Raw genomic sequence first — 14,585 nt, 5'->3', positions numbered from 1 at the left:
ATAATGAAAAACACCTCTGGCAGCAAGAAAGCCGACTCTCAGTATTAGGCAGTGGGAAAACTAATAACTGAAAAGGGGTCAAGGCCTGGAGGTTACATCCAATGGGCTAGGATTGATTGGTTTGCTATTAGGAATAGATCTAGTTCTCTGCTCAGCAGCCTAACAAGCAATAGAGAAACAGCTGTCTAAAATGGGCAGAATAAAGAGCACTACAGGGATAATAACAGCAGAAGCGATGGTGAGGAGCAAGCTTAGGTCCTTTATAAGTTAAACTGGAAAAACTTCTCAGCTTCAGGTTGGCTCTCCATGCTCCTCTTGCTCACTTCCCTAAACACCACCCGTAGGTACTCAGCCTACTTACTTTTCCTTTTTTTTAACTTTTTATTTTGAAATAATTATAGACTCACAAGAAGTTGCAAAAATAGTCCAGAGTCCCATGCTTTCCCCAATGGTGACATCTTACAAAGCTCTAGTAAGACATCAAAATCAGTGTCAACCTAAATAACAGAGAGGCTTTCTAAAAGAAAACAATGTTTATTTGGGAATAGAGCATTGCAATGAAAATATACACGTCATAGTTAACTGCATATTCAGGGATGTAAAGGAAGACAAAGGTGTTTAAAGGAAAAAATGGAAAGGATTACATAATTGTTTTGAAATAATTATCCTTGACTACAAAGATCAATAACAAGGGTGACGCCAGTCCGAGGTTGGACAGGCATTTGCTGGGGAGATGTCCTTGCAGAAGTATTTTTTGTGTAAGATTGTGATGGCCTTTGTGCACGGTTGTGGTTTTTGCAGTCTTTTTTTGATAGTTTTTGTTATCAGGTATACAAATGTAAGAACCCTCTCTTTGTAGGTAGCCTTCCCTAGCTCTGTTTGTCAGGGTTTCTTAACATTAGTAACTCCATTTTGATTGTGACAACTTTCACACCAGGAAATCGACAACGGTACATTACTGTTTACTGTAGACTTCAGAACTTATTACTTGCCATTCTTAACCTGTGTTCTGTTTTGTGTGTGTGTATGTGTGTGTGTGGTTCAATGCAACTTTACCTCACTTACAGATCCTTGTAACCACTCCTATAATGAAGACATAGAACTGTTCCATCACCACAAAAGAACTCCCTCATACTACCTTTTTGTATTCACAAATCCCCTTCTGCACTGCAACCGCTCTCCCAACTCCATGCCTGTCCTCTAGTAACCACTAATCTATTCTCCATCTCTATACTTTTGTCATTTCAAAAATGTTATCTAAGTGGAATCATACATTCAAAAATGTAATCTAAGTGGAGATTGATGTTTTAACCTAAACATAAAGGTCCACAGCTCAAGCAAATCTAAAGGGCACAGCCACTTCCAGCTGATGGTTTCCAAGTGGGAATGTAATATATAAGAAATCAAGAGAAGTCAGGAATCTGAGTTTTGGGGTGAAATCTCCCAAATATTAAATGTTAACAACTCATTCCATTTTTTTTTAAGAACACAAAAGCATGTCAGACAAAACATGCCTGTGGGCCAGATTAAGCCCACAGCCCCCAGTATATCTTCTCTGATGTGACCTAACCCATAGAGGCTGGCACCGCTGTTCTGACGCGTGAGATTCTCAGGGACTACCAGGGCCTCTTTCCTCTCTTCTGACTCTGGAATTAGTTCTGAGGCTTGGTCTTTGCACTCCTTCCAGGAGAAGAATGTACTTCCATCTCTTTCCTGCTTCACCAGGTCTTCAGACCCTCCTCTAGTAATCTCTTTCCTTCCTTTTTTCTAGTATTCTCAGACTCAGGACTAGATGGAAGTTCTGTCTTCTCTATCCTTATGGCTCCCTGCAGCACTAGCCATTTGTCAAAGCTGGTTCTACCTTAAGGATAAACTTGTCCTTTTCTTTGCAAAACTCTAAATTCATAGCTTTGCCACAGATTAATCCACAAGAACCTGCCTCTACTGCGTCACTCCTACTGTACCCAGAAAAATATGGCTTTTCCTGTTCCTAAAGGAGTTCTTTTCCTGGGACATCTCCCCCTGAATTCCTGCTTCAGATATGCTTCAGGCCTGGGGAAATGGAAGGGTTGGGGACCTAGGTGAAAGGTTATTTGCCAGAAATTTCTTAGCTTTTTTATTCTCTTACCTAGCCCTCCGCTGGAGGGCAAGGGGCATCCCAGATCACTGATATATTCTAAAACTAATGAATAGTCTACTGTCTCCTGCTTAGGATATAGAGTGTAGGTAATTTCTTGAGTTTGAGACAAAAAACCCTGCACCTCTTAGAAACATCTAAAGAAGGTACTAGGTTGCACTAACGTTCATCAGCTGTGAGATAACTATGGTTTAGAGGGGCACAAGGGAAGACACCACTGAAAGGCCAAGATACATAAGAATGAATGAAAATGAGGTCTTGGGCCAGGATGATATTAGTGGGTAAGGAAAAAATAAAATAATATGAGGATAATATCTACTAGTGCCTAGAGGTTAGTCTGGTGATTAAGTCCACAGATTCTGCAGCTGAAGCCAAGTGAAGTCAGGGTTTGAATCCTGACTCTACCACTTACTGGCTTTGCAATCTTAAGTTACTTAACCTCTCTGTGCTGTCAAGTGCCCCATCTAGCAAATGCAGCTAAGAATAGTACCTTCTTTTTAGGGATATTATGGCTATTAAATATTAACATAGCGTAATTTGGTATTTATTTATTATTTATTTTAGAGACAGGGTCTCTGTTGCCCAGGCTGGAAGGCAGTGGTACAATCATAGTTCACTGCAGCCTGAAACTCCCAGGCTCAAGTGATCCTCCCACCTCAGCCTACTGAGTACCTGGGACTACAAGTGTGCACCACCATGCCTGGCTGATTTTTGTATTTTTTGTAGCAGTAGTATCTGGTAGTATTGCCCAGGCTGATCACAAACTCCTGGCCTCAAAGCGAGCCTCCCAGCTCGGCCTCCCTAAATACTGGGATTACAGGCATGAACCACCACACCTGGCAATGTAAAGCAGAACAATAACTGACACATAGTTAAATGTTCTATGTGGTGTTGATATTGTAGTTGCTATTATTACTATTTAAAATAACCTAAAGGTAACACTGAACCAAATTTCCTAAAAATAAAATTCAATAGAGAAAAGACATCAGTTTCTACAAGTGGATTGGGGTGAGGAAAAGAATAGAAACTATACAAGGACAAAAAAAAAAAGAACATGATGAGAGAGGTGATTTAGGTGGGAAAATACCTTTCAGAATGTTTACCATGGGGAATAAAAAGGGTATACAATAGGTAGATGGCACTAGGAAAAAATTAACCTGCAAAAAAAACTGCCATTATTCGATATTTTATTTCTGAGCATAATCTTTGCCTCAACAATTTTATAAGGCTGATGACATTGGTCTATTGTAAGGATGCTTGCTACTTTCTATCCAGCCAACACCAGTGAATCAAATGCCTACCTTTTCTTTCCCAAAGTTTAACCAGAATGAAGACAAGTTAACTATTCATGTATTAAAGCTGTGGGTTTTCATAAGAGAGAAATAATAACAATTTTTACCATCCCAGAGTGTTCAGAGATCTCACAATTTGCTTATTGCCAAGATGGCGCAATATAATGCAGAAATGATTTTTTTTATTTCTTGTTTTTACTCTCTTAATATGATTTGAATTACAAAGCATGTGAGAATTCTGGACTCATCAAAGTATATCAAAACTACCCTGTTATATGTAGTAATTCAACACAGAGAAAAAGCATTCATTTTCCGTCCATTACTATCTTTCTAACTTGCCAATGTTCGGCTTAAATATTTATTTAAAACCCACATGTCAAGAGCTACAGATGGCACCACAAAAGGGATAAAACAGATACAGGATTGCACTAAAGCCCATCAGCTGTGCAATAACTATGGTTTGGAGGGACACGGGAAGATATGGGGAAAAGGTCAAAACAGGCAAAGACACAAGAATTAAGCATTGGGGTTAACGCTGTTTTACCTTTTCTTTCCTACTTGATTTTTCACGAAGGCAACCATTTTACACTTCCTGAAGAAAAGTATATAGCTATGTAAGAACACAGTGTTAAGGTTCAAAGAAGACTAAGACATGTTCTAAGTTCATGAGAAGCTGTAAACTAATGGAGGAGGCCGGGCACAGTGGCTCATGCCTGTAATCACAGCACCTTGGGAGGTGGGAGGATCGCTTGAGCCCAAGAGTTTGAGGCCAGCCTGGGCAACATAGTGAGACTCCATTTCTACAAAAAAATAAAAAAATTAGCTGGACATGGTGGCACATGCCTGTAGTCCCAGCTATTTGGGAGGCTGAGGTGGGAGGATCACTTGGGCCTGGGAAGTCAAGGCTGCAATGAGCTATGATCACACCATTGCACTCCAGCCTGGGCATACAGAGTGAGACCCTGTGTCAAGAAAAATTTTAAAAATGAAATTGGCCGGGTGTGGTGGTGCATGCCTGTGGTCCCAGCTACTTGGTGGGCTGAGGTAGGAGGGTTGCTTGAGTCTGGGCAGTTGAGGCTGCAGTGAGCTATGATCACCATTGCACTCCAGCCTAGGTGACAGAGCAAGACTCTATCTCAAAAAATAAATAAGTAAGTAAATAGATAACGTTGCTAGGGTGAGAATGAGCCCTCACTTCTTTCAATTGCTCAGTCGTAGTTTTTGAATACCTAGTATGTGTCAGGCAATGAGTTGAGTGTTAGGGACATTCAGTCCGTTGAGAAATCCGTACATCTGTTCTTTTATTCATCAAACAAATTGTTATTGAATGTCTGTTACTATACTAAATACCAGTAATACTGTGGTAAATAAAATACTCTTGTAGGCCAGAAGCTTACAACAATCAGTTGGTGGAGTAAAACAGGTGAATAAACTGCTTCACTGCAGGGTGATACATTCTAATATAGAGATAAGCACCGGACGCTGGAGGAGGACACTGGAAGAGGACCTGTGCAGCCCCGGGCCAGGACAGCTTCCCCAACATGACATTTTAGCTGAGACATTTCATAGACATTTCATGTCTATGAAAGGGGGTGGTACTGGTGGAGTCCTGAGCAGAGGAAGGAGATGGCATGTGCAGAGTCCTAGTGCCAAAGAGAGCTCAGTGTGTTCAGGGACCTGCGAGTCGTTCAGAGTGAATGCATGCAGGAAGTGGTAAAAAAGAAAAAAAAATTATACTGCAGTAGAAAGCACCAGCAAGCTCCAGAGTGCCTTGTGGACTTAGTTGAGGCATCTGACCTTCCTTTATCCTAAGAATAGGCTTTCCCAAAGTGTGGCTGGATGATAAGAAGATCTTAGATGGTACACAGAATACAATTTTTTTATTTTCGTAGTTAATGGAGTGAACATGCATAGAAAATATATAGATAGATATAGATATATTTCATACATGTAACACATTGCTTATATTATTGCTTAGGTTGAGGTTGACTGACAAAAGTAATTCAACTGACAGAATACTACCTAGATTATAGTTGGTACATGAACAACCATGAATGACTGATGTTTGGGCAAAAATGCCTGAGGCTGACAGATTGCCATGGAAAGCTTTTATGTAAGGAAGTCACAAAAGAATATTTCTAGGTTAGAAAGAGCACTCTGGTTGTGGAGAATAGATAAGGACAGTATTTGCCAAACTTCTGGTTAAGTCACATGAGTGGATTCTGAAATCAAATTTAAAGTTGTGCTGGTGCAGTTGTGCACACCTGCAATCCCAGCTACTGGGAAAGCTGAGGTGGGAAGATTACTTGAGCCCAGGAGTTCAAGAGCAGCCTGGGCAACACAGTGAGACCCCATCTCAAAAAAAAATTTTTTTAGTTTTCTTCAAGTTGTAACTGGCAGAGTTTTTTTTCAGTAAAACATAATAGGATACAATGAATATTATCAGACGGCTTCACATACAATCAGATGGCATCACACGTAACAATACTTTTAATTTTACATATGCATCTATAAGCATGTGTGCATGTGTGTAAGTGTTACTAGGTTACAGCACAAAATATTTTTCTTAATATGGGTCAAAGTCAAAGAAAGTTTAAAAGTCACTGGAAACAGACCAATTAGGAGTCTGTTGCAGTGTTTTATTCATTCAATTAGTGTTTATTGAGTACATATTATGTAACAGGTGCTATTCTACCCACTGAGAATATGCCTGGTGAACAAAATTGATAATGTGCCTGATCTCACAATGTTTACACTTTGGTGAGGAGAGGATACAATGAGCAAGTAACCAAATAAGTTCCTAAGACAACTTAAGAGAAGTGAAGTTCTTTAAAAAGCAGTAAATCCGAGGGAGAAATATAGGCTCCACACAGGCTGGTCTCTTCTTCTTTTCTTTTTTATTTTTATTTTTTCATTGTCGTGTTCCAAGCATAGAGAATAGGAATAGTGCTTAGAACATAATAGCTGCTCAGTAAGTATTCGTTGAATGACTGAATGAATGAATTATTCAATGAAGGCTGCTGTTGGCTTGACTTAGGTAGTTACAATAGAAATTAAGAGAACTAGATGGATTCAAGATATTTTTAAGAGGTAAAATAAATGGGGTTTAGTGAGAAAAGTAGGATTTGGGGGTTAAGAGATAAAAATAAGAGGAATAGTTTCTCTACAACCTACTCTAAAGATAGTAACCAGAGTGATCATGTGATTTCTCCATTGCAAACCCTCCCACAGCTTCCTATTGTACTCAGAGTAAAGCCCAGGCTCCTTACAATGGCCAGGAATGCTGTCCATGACCTGGGCTTGGGTACCTCACTAACCTCATCACTAAAAATCTCCCTCTGTCTTGCTCTGTTCCAGCCACACTGGCCACCTTGCTGTTCCCCAAACCCCCAGTTAAGGCACTGGTCAAGGCATTTGCACTCACTGTCCCCTCTTGAAATGCTCTTCTCCCAAATATTCACATAGCATAGACCTCTCTTTCTTCAAGTGTCTCCTCCTTGGAGAGGTCTATTCTCACCACCTAATATTACAACTCATGTACCGTGACATACTTTCTTCTGCCTGCTCAGTTTTTCCCCACAGCACTTACTGTGAGATGTGTGTATGGGGGTGTGTGTGTGTGTGTGTGTGTGCAGCACTCTAACATACTATTATAGTCGATTATCCTCATTGTCTGTCTCCCACAGTAATGTCACTATCCATGAGCCTAAAGCAGTTTGGCACATTGTAGGTGCTCCATCAATATTTGTTGAAAAAACAAAGACAACTCTCAGGTTTCTGGTTTGAGCAACCGGTTGATTGTGGCTTATTGAGGCAAGAAACACAGAAGGATACAGGGTCCGATGGGAAGTGACAAGTTCCTTTTTTGACGTGCTGAGTCCGTGTCTTGTGAGACCAATGTCCAGGTGGGAATTCTCTTTAGGAAGTTGAATATATGGGTCTGGTCCTCCAAAGAGCCACAGATATAAACTTGAGGGATCACTCGCTTATAGATGGCATTTGAATGGATGAGACCAGCAAGAAAATGGATACAGAGATGAAGAGAAGACCTTGGAGAAACAGCAGGAGCTGAAAAACAGCAATAGTAGAAGAGCCCACAAAGGAAAGAGAGCAAGTGATGGAGTTAGGATGAAAAGCAGTTGTGGAAATTCATGGGAGAGTAGTTTTAAGAAGGGAGGTATATTTATTATCTATTCCTGTATAAAACTTATTCCAGCCTCATAACTATATATAATTATTATGTGTCAGTTAAAAATACATTTTAAGGCCAGGCGTGGTGGCTCATGCCTGTAATCCCAGCACTTTGGGAGGCTGAGGTGAGAGGATCACTTCAAGTCAGGAGTTCGAGACCAGCCTGAGCAACATGGTGAAACCCCAACTCTACTAAAAATACAAAAATTAGCCAGGCATGGTGGCGGGCACTATAATCCCAGCTACTCAGGAGATTGAGGCAAGAGAATTGCTTGAACCTGGGAGGCGGAGGTTGCAGTGAGCCAAGATCGTGCCACTGCACTCCAGCCTGAGTGACAGAGCAAGACTCTGTCTCAAAAATAAATAAATTTAAAATAATTACACCAAAATTTAGTGGCTGAAAGCAAAACACATTTATTATCTCACTGTCTGATAAAACACACTCTCTCTCTACACTGTCACACAGAACACTGCTAACACCAGGTGTACAGGGTTTTTTCCACACTGAAAATTCTCTGACACCTGTTGGGTGTCCTACAATGCACTTCTGACACTATCTACCTGGAGTTTGGGTCAGATCCCACAAGTTAAGGGCTCAATCCCACAAGACTGCTCCCACCTAAAATGCCAACCTCAATTCCAGGCCTCTTGTACTTCTGATCCACCCACTATAAGTTGGGGTTTCCCATGACCCTCTCCTCATGTGCAATAATTTTCTAAACTGGGGCACAGAACTCAGAAAAACACTTTATTTACGTTTATGGTTTATCATAAAGGGTACTGTTAAAGCAAATTAAATATGGCCTGAGAAAAATTCCATACTTGGATATATTTGAGTCCTTGTGGATGAACTGTAACCTAGCTTAATAGTCAGACAAAATTGAAAACCTAATTTAGGAGTAGCCGGCCGTGGTGGCTCACGCCTATAATCCCAGAGCTTTGGGAGGCTGAGGTGGGCAGATCACTTGAGGTCAGGAGTTTGAGACCAGCCTGGCCAGTACTACTGGCCCATCTCTACTAAAAATACAAAAATTAGCTGAGCATGATGGCGTGCACCTGTAGTCCCAGCTACTCGGGAGGTTGAGGCAGGAGAATTGCTTGAACTGGGGAGGCAGAGGTTGCAGTGAGCCAAGATTGCTCCATTGCACTCCAGTATGGGCATCGTGGCGAGACTCCATCTCAAAAAAAAAAAAAAGAAAGAAGAAAACCTAACTTAGGAGTATGTGCCTGTTACAATAACTGAGTCTTGGCCAATCCCAGTGGCCATACTTCATTCATAGACTGCTAAGTGTTCAAACTGTGTTCCAATAAGGCAAACGCCAACCTGTAATCATTCCAGCTGTTTCTGTATGTCATTTCCTTTGTTTTTGTTTGTTTATTTGTTTGTTTTGTCTATAAATTTTCTTCCACCATGTGGCTGCACTGGAGTCTCTGTGAATCTGCTGTGATTCTGGGGGCTGCTCGATTGGTGAATCATTCATTGCTCAGTTAAACTGCTTTAAATTTAATTTGGCTGAAGTTTTTTTGTTGTTGTTGTTGTTGTTTGTTTTTTTGGTTTTTTTTGAGATGGAGTCTCGCTGTGCGGCCCAGGTTGGAGTGCAGTAGCACAATCTTGGCTCACTACATGAAGTTTTTTTGTTTGTTTGTTTGTTTGTTTGTTTTTAATCAGAACAGATGAACAGCCAGATGAAGGGATGCATGGGGTATAGTCTGGAAGGATCCCAAGAACAGGAGCTCTGTCCCTGTGGAGTTGGGGTCCACCACCCTCCTGTCATCCTACTATTATTGTTGTGCAAGAGTTTTCAAAGAGCTTAATCTCTAGCCCCTTCCAAGAAGTCTGTTGGTAGGCCTGAAAGTTCTAACCTTGTAATCACTTGGTCTTTCTGGTGACCAGCCCCATCCTGAGGCTATTAGGGGCAAGTTACCTCATTAATGTAAACTCAGATGACCAAAAAGGGTTCATTATGAATAACAAAAGAAACTCATGAAATACCAAGGGCTTTAGGAGCTCTGTGCCAAGAACCAGAGACCAAGACCAAATATATTTGTTGTTACACCACATGCTATTTCTGTGGGTACAGGGTCTTGTGCTACCTAACTGGGTCCTCTGTTTTAGGGTCTCTTACAAGGCTGTAATCAAAGTGTCACTCAAGGCTGTGGTCTCATCTGCAGGCGTCTCTAGATAGTGATCCTCTTCCAAACTGTTGGCAAACTGTTTCAATTGTTGACAGGATTCAGTTTTCTAAGGACTGTTGGACTGAGGGCCTCAGATCTTTCTCATGGGGATTTCTCTATAGGGCACCTCACAACATGGGAGCTTGCTTCATTCCCCAGAGCAAACCTGAAAGAAGAATCCAAGAAAGAGGGTGAGCAAGTCTTCTATAACCTCATCTTGTAAGTGCTATGTCATTCCATCTCACTTTTGTCTTATTCTAGTCATTAGAAGCAAGATACTAGGCTCAGCCCACACAAAAGGAAGGGATTAAAAAAGGGAGTGAATACCAGGAGGTGGGGATCACTGTGAGCCGCTTTTGAAACAGCCTCCTACAGAGGATGTGTCGGTAGTGTTAAAAGTCATAGAGTGGTCAAGCGTCCAGGACATTTGGCAACAAGGAGCAGTGTTTGTTATTTTAGAGAGAGCTGGCTTAGCAGGGGGTGGAGGCAAAGCCAGATGATGAAGGTCTGAAGAGTGAATCAGAATGGAAGAAGTAGAGGGGGCAAGCACAGACAATTCTTTCAAGAGGCTTAGATATAAAGGGAAGGATAGTGATAGAGTGGCTGCAGGAAGGAATGGACTCAAAGCCAGATAGCGGTTTTTATTATTATTATTATTATTATTATTATTATTTGAAAGAGATTTAAATGCATTTAAAAGTTATTGGGGGCTGGGTGTGGTGGCTCATGCCTCCCAGCAGTTTGGGAGGCCAAGGAGAGAGGATCACTTGAGGCCAGGAGTTTGAGACCTGCCTGGGCAACTTAGCAAGAACCCTGTCACTACAAAAAGTTAAAAAAAGTAGCCAGGAATAGTGATGCCCGCCTGTAGTCCCAGCTACTCGGGAGTCTGGAGTGGGAGGATCACTTGAGCCCGGGAGGTGGAGGATGCGGTGAGCCAAAATTGTGCCACTGCACTCCAGCCCAGGAGACAGAGTGAGACCCTATCTCTAAAGAAAATAATAAAAATAAGAATAAATTAAAGTTATTGGATAGGCATGTATAGAAAAAAGAGATTAAAGAAAGAAACTGGATCCCTTCCTTACACCGTATACAAAAATTAACTCAAGATGGATTAAAGACTTAAATGTAAGACTTAACACCATAAAAACCCTAGAAGAAAACCTAGTCAATACCATTCAGGACATAGGCATGGGCAAAGACTTCATGACTAAAACACCAAAAGCAATAGTAACAAAAGCCAAAATAGACAAATGGGATATAATTAAACTAAAGAGCTTCTGCATGGCAAAAGAAATTATCATCAGAGTGAACAGGCAACCTACCTGGGAGAAAATTTTTGCAATCTACCCATCTGACAAAGGGCTAATATCCAGAATCTACAAAGAACTTAAACAGATTTACAAGAAAAAAATAACCCCATCAAAAAGTGGGCAAAGGATATGAACAGACACTTCTCAAAAGAAGACATTTATGCAGCCAACAGACATATGCAAAAATGCTCATCATCACTGGTCATCAGAGAAATACAAATCAAAACCACAATGGGATACCATCTCACACCAGTTAGAATGGTGATCATTAAAAAGTCAGGAAACAATAGATGCTGGAGAGGATGTGGAGAAACAGAAATGCTTTTACACTGTTGGTGGGAGTGTAAATTAGTTCAACCATTGTGGAAGACAGTGTGGCGATTCCTCAAGGATCTAGAACTAGAAACATCATTTGACCCAGCAATCCCATTACTGGGCATGAGCCCAGAGGATTATAAATCATTCTACAATAAAGACACATGTCCACGTATGTTTATTGCTGCACTATTCACAATAGCAAAGACTTGGAACCAACCCAAATGTCCATCAATGATAGACTGGGTAAGAAAATGTGGCACATATACACCATGGAATACTATGCAGCCATAAAAAAGGATGAGTTCATGTCCTTTGCAGGCACATGGATGAAGCTGAAAACCATCATTCTAAGCAAACTATCACAAGGACAGAAAACCAAACACCGCATGTTCTCACTCATAGGTGGGAGTTGAACAATGAGGACACAAGGCAGGGAACATCACACACCGGGGCCTGTTGGGGTATGGGGGGCTGAGGGAGAGATAGCATTAGGAGAAATACCTAATGTAAATGATGAGTTAATGGGTGCAGCAAACCACCATGGCACATGTATACCTATGTAACAAACCGCACATTGTGCACTTGTACCCTAGAATTTAAAGTATAATAATAATAATATTTTTTAAAGGCATTAGAGTGCACACTTCAGCAGCACATATACTAAAATTGGAACGATACAGAAAAGATTAGCATACCCCCTATTAGGCCCGGCTGGGTGTGGTGGCTCATACTTGTAATCCCAGCACTTTGGAAGGCTGAGGAGGGAGGATCACTTGAGCTCAGGAGTTTGGGACCAGCCTGGCAACATAGTGGGACCCCATTTCCACAAAACAATAAAAAATTAGTGGGGCATGGTGATGTGAGCCTGTAGTTCCAGCTGCTTGAGAGGCTGAGGTGGGAGGATGGCTTGAGCCCAAGAGATCAAGGCTGCAGTAAGCTATGATCACGCCACTGCACTGCAGCCTAGGTGACTGGGTGAGACCTTGTCTCAAAAAAAAAAAAAAAAGGTGTATGGGGCAGTTATAGGCCTGAAAAAGGGGCCCCAAGCACAATAGAAGTATTAGGCAAAGGGGCAGAAGAGAGGACAAGGGTAGATGGAGGTCAATCCGTGGAAGCAGCGGCAGGAAGTCAATAGACGCTTTTATTTCCTCTGTAAACCATGAGATCACCTGCTGAGAGGAAGCGGGAGGGTGCTGTGTTAGGAAGTCGGAAGAGTTTGGAGAAGGTTTGAAATGGCTGCATTCAAACGGGAAAATAAAGAGATTAAGAGCAGCTTGAGGACTCTGAGATTAGACCCATAAGGAGCAGCTTGTTACATCACTTTCTCCAGCAGCATCCAGCAGCTCAGGTGGAATGTGGGAAGGCCAACAAATAACCGCAATAAGCTCAAGGTTTCCTAAGGTCAGCACTGCAAAGAATATGGGTCAAGGAAATCAATGGCACTGGCAAAAGGGACAGACCTGTGGTCTAGCCAGAGAGGAGAGAAATCCCATTCAGAATGCAGGAGCGGATGGGGCTAACGGGAGATAATAAAAGGGCCAAACCCTCAATACAACTGAGGGTGAGCAAAATGGAGTAAGAGAGCTGAAAGTTAGATAGTTGGGGTCAGAGATAGAAACAAATCTCTTGGATGGGATGATCAGGGATGGAGAAGACCAGTAGTGAGTCCAGGAGAGAGATGATGTGGGCCTAAAAAACTACCCTTTTTTAAGCCCCTACTTGTCCAGGCTTAACATGCTAAAAACTTTACCTGTATAATCTCATGTAATACAGCTCTCAAAGGTAAGGCTTGTATCAGCATTATACAGAAGAGGAAACAGGCCAAGAGAAACTGCATACTTGGCTGGGCACAGTGGCTCACGTCTGTAATCCCAGCACTTTGGGAGGCCAAGGTAGGCGGATCACTTGAGGTCAGGCGTTAGCCTGGCCAACATGGTGAAATCCCATCTCTACTAAAAATACAAAAATTAGCCAGGCATGGTGGCACATGCCTGTAATCCCAGCTGCCTTTTAAACAGAACCCTTAACTTTCTTTTTTTGAGATGAAGTTTCGCTCTGTTGCCCAGGCTGAAGAACAGTAACACAATCTCGGCTCACTGCAACCTCCATCTCCCGGGTTCAAGCAATTCTTCTGTCTCAGCTTCCTGAGTAGCTGGGATTACAGGCACCCACCACCAAGCCTAGCTAATTTTTGTAGTTTTAGTAGAGATGGGGTTTCACCATGTTGGCCAGGCTGGTCTTAAACTCCTGACCTCAAGTGATCCACCTGCCTTGGCTTCCCAAAGTGCTGAGATTATGGCATGCCCAGCCAGACCTCTTTTTAGTTCTTCTTCTTTTTTTTTTTTTTTTTTTTTTGAGACAGAGTTTCGCTCTTGTTGCCCAGGCTGAAGTATAATGGCGTGACCTCAGCTCACTACAACCTCTGTCTCCTGGGTTCAAGCAATTATTTTGCCTCAACCTACAGAGTAGCTAGGATTACAGGTACCTGCCACTACGCCTGGCTAATTTTTGTATTTTTAGTAGAGGTGGGGTTTCACCATGTTGGCCAGGCTAGTCTCGAACTCCTGACCTCAGGTGATCCACCCACCTCGGCCTCCCAAAGTTCTGGGATTACAGGCGTGAGTCACCGCACCTGGCCCCAGAGCTCTTAACTTTCTAAATAATTCTCCAATCTGTCTTCAGCTTTCATCTTTAACACACCTGCCTTAGTTTAGGCTCTGAGTGGCAGTATCACCTAGCACAGCACAGTGCTTCTCAAACTTTGGCTGCTTCAGTTATCTGCAAGGCATATTGAAACACAAATTACTAGGCCCCACCCCAATTCGAGAACCGCAGAATATCTGATTCAGTAAATCTTGGATAGGTTCTGATAATGTGGATTTCTGTCAAATTTCCAGGCATTGCTGATGCTGCTTGTTGCTGGTTGAGACCCAGTGGCCTAGAGGTTAATTTCAAATGTTACCACTCTTATTTACTATAAGACCTTCAGCAACTTATGTAGTTTCTTTTTTATTTATTTTATTTTATTTTATTTTTGAGATAGAGTCTTGCTGTGTCACCCAGGCTGGAGTGCAGTGGCACTATCTGGCTCACTGCAACCTCCACCTCCCGGATTCAAGCAATTCTCCCTGCCTCACCCTCCCAAGTAGCTGGGATTACAGG

The 14,585-nt window shown here is 41.9% G+C and overlaps 1 pseudogene; it reads left to right on the top strand.

Moving 5' to 3' along the window:
* The first annotated feature begins 12,059 nt into the window (after positions 1-12,059).
* On the top strand, positions 12,060-12,123 carry LOC112132864 (U6 spliceosomal RNA; annotated as a pseudogene).
* The last annotated feature ends 2,462 nt before the right edge of the window (positions 12,124-14,585 follow it).

The sequence above is a fragment of the Pongo abelii genome, chromosome 2 (genome assembly GCF_028885655.2).
Source record: "Pongo abelii isolate AG06213 chromosome 2, NHGRI_mPonAbe1-v2.0_pri, whole genome shotgun sequence".
Classification (NCBI taxonomy): domain Eukaryota; kingdom Metazoa; phylum Chordata; class Mammalia; order Primates; family Hominidae; genus Pongo; species Pongo abelii.
The sequence above is the reverse complement of the archived record's forward strand: the minus strand, read 5'-3'. Positions and strand labels throughout refer to the sequence as shown.